Below are 3,098 nucleotides of genomic sequence, written 5' to 3'. Positions count from 1 at the left end.
CAGAAATTCTACATACCTATAAACTTGCATATAAGGAATACAAGAGATCAAGTCCATAAAAATGGATCACAACAGTCCCTCAGTGGGCGAGATGAGCATCACAGCAGTCTCTCTACACACCTGTAATAGAAAAATAAAATATTACATGAAGGAAAACATAAATTTCTATGTCATCATAATTCTTACTTCAAAGCAACATACTACTCATCACCATGCAAATGCAATAAAATGGCTTGGACAGCATAGAAATAAAAAACGAATATCATTTCAGATGGATATAAATCCTAGAAAGGTGGATACCTACAACCAAATAAAGTTGGAGCAAAAAACTTAAGAACCTTTAAGCAATAAATGTTGTAGATCACAAAATTTGATAGTAATGTACATGGCCAATGCATTAATTTGACTGGATATTAGTGTCCATAAAATAAATGGACAAAGACCCAAAAAAATCTTCCAAATAATCCAACCTTAAATGTGACAATTCTTATATGATGGTGAAACACACTTTTAGGCCAAGCTGCCAGGTCTAATCACTAGTCTTCAGTGGATTATAAGCAGAACCGGACCTGAGTATAGGGCAACATGCCGCTGCCGCAAGCCCAGCTCTTCAAGGGGGCCCAAAATTATTTTTTTCCATTTTTTTCTTTCCTTTTTTTTTTTTTGGTAAAACCCACTAATTAACGTAAAAGAATCCTCCTATAATTGAGATGTTTTATAAATGTCTTTTACGTTAAGTTTTAAGTTAGCAATTGGTTGTATAGTACACCGTTGAATTTTAATTTACGTTGATTTTGGGGACCCAATTTATGAAGTTCGCTTCGTGCCCCCACGATCACAGGACCGGTCCTGATTATAAGAAAGTATCGAAAAGTATCATCATTTCTAACATAACAATATGCAATGCCAACTTTTTTAGTGGGAAAATTATCAGAAGTACATTACATCTTTTGAAGAAGGAAAAATGACATATTTATTGAATAATATATATCAAAATGCATTTTCTATTAAAAAAAAAGTAAAGACTTTTCATTCTTTTATTAAGCCCCATGCCACTGTACTGCCTGACAAGCCTCTTACTATGAATAATTCACAAAAAGAAAATGGAAAAAGCAACGTTCACAATAATAGCATAATATGAACTTCTCAATTATAATGTTGTACGCAAATAGAAACACTAGTTTACCTTCATGTTATAGTCACTTCCATAAGTAAAATGGAGGATAAACTTCTTTCTAGTTTCAGTGTCCGATGGGGGCTGAAATTTGACATGGCATATTATTAAACATTTGCTTTAGATTACATATTCCATTGAATTGTCAAAACGAGGTTATGCATTGTTCATAACATTTCGGATATAGAACCTGCAACATAAACTCCTTGTAGAGAATATGCTGCACTCCATGAAAGGCAGAGGCCATGGCATATCATACCATTGTTTGGTCAATAAAAAGAGGAAGATTAGAGAAGCTTTTTACCTATAGACGCAAGTTTTGACTCATAAAAAATAGAACACTTTAAGATCTTCTCATATTTCTAGCACCCATCCAAAAGTATTCTGTCTATGGGTCATTTTTCATTTCCAGAGAAACATTCATCCAAATAGGTGCAATTTTCTCCAGGAAAAAATTGTTTAAACTTTCTTAAGAGATCTTTAATCAATAAATCGGAAATGTAAAGATGATAAAACAACATCTTTATCTCAAAATAAATCGTGCATTTGCTTAGTAAATGCAAAAGCATGACTAGATTTACCTTTTTATTATGATTGGAGAATTGCCAATTGGATTGATATTTGGAACAGGACCCTTCTCCTCAAGAAGATAATTATGATTTTTTCCTGTTCAATAGGTTTGATGTCGAAGAAGAAGAAAGTAGCAGGATATCCTCCATGAGACAAATTAGCCAGCAAATTTATGAATATATCATCGGGTTCTCCAGTAATTATTCCCTCCCACCTTCGAATATCCATCGAAGTAAAAACAAAAATTGAACATGAAATCTGACAAAATCTTTAGAAGGTGGGGAGAATACTTAATTCAGAGTGATAATGGATATGCAATTGGGGCCACGAACTGTACTTAATTCAGAGTGATAATGGATATGCAATTGGGGCCACGAACTGATGCTACTCCTAGCAGCGGATCTTTAGCAAGAACTGACATCGAACTGCTTTTCTTCCATAGCTGCGAGAGAAGAAGAGAAAATGATGGGGCAAAAAGATTAGGTCTTGTTGCGGCTGGGAGTGAAGAAGAGAAGGCTCAGGGCTTTTAAGGTTGAACCCCAACCTTGAGAGCTCCCACCATCCCATCCCTAGAGTTTTGTGAGAGAGGTAAATCGATGAATGTGCCCCAGCATGGCAGAAAACAAGAGCTGTCTGTACACTGCGCCTATAAGGAATCCAATTCCATGTTTCGGGAATCGAATCACCACACTGCGGCTGCCAGCAAGACATGAGATAACCTCACTTATGTCCTTTACACCACTGAGCTATGCCCCGGCGGACAAGGCTTAGGGCTTTTTTTTTTATTTTATGTCGTCTCTACTGGTGGGGTGGGTTATATAACAGGTTCTTTGTTAAAGTTTAAAAAAAAAAAACAAAAAAAACTTTTCGCAACGTTTGCTGAGCGTTGCAAAAAATAAAACTTTTCGCAACAGTAAACGAAGTTGCAAAAAGTGACTTTTTGCAACGTTCACGGACACGTTGCAAAAAGCAACATTCTTTGAACGCTGCAAAAGAAACTTTTAGCAACAGGCGTTGAACGTTGTTTTAGGTTATATTTTAACGGTGGTCGGTGAACGTTCAAAAAGTGACATTTCGCAACATTCATTTAAAAAACGTTGCTAAAGCTCAATAAAGTTAATCGATCACAACATTCACTTATTAGAATGTTGCCATTGAATCCTTTAGCAACATTCAATCAACAAATGTTTCCTTTTGAATGTTGCAAAAGGGCATTTTTGTTGTAGTGTTAAAAGATAATCATCTTTTAACTGGTCAAAAATCGATTTCAGTATAGGTGGAAAGAGTCTAAAGATCTGTCGGACATATATAATGTTTATCATGCCAAAACTATAAAATTGGATATATATATATA

This window comes from Olea europaea, unplaced genomic scaffold (assembly GCF_002742605.1).
Source record: "Olea europaea var. sylvestris unplaced genomic scaffold, O_europaea_v1 scaffold542, whole genome shotgun sequence".
Taxonomy (NCBI): domain Eukaryota; kingdom Viridiplantae; phylum Streptophyta; class Magnoliopsida; order Lamiales; family Oleaceae; genus Olea; species Olea europaea.
The sequence above is the reverse complement of the archived record's forward strand: the minus strand, read 5'-3'. Positions refer to the sequence as shown.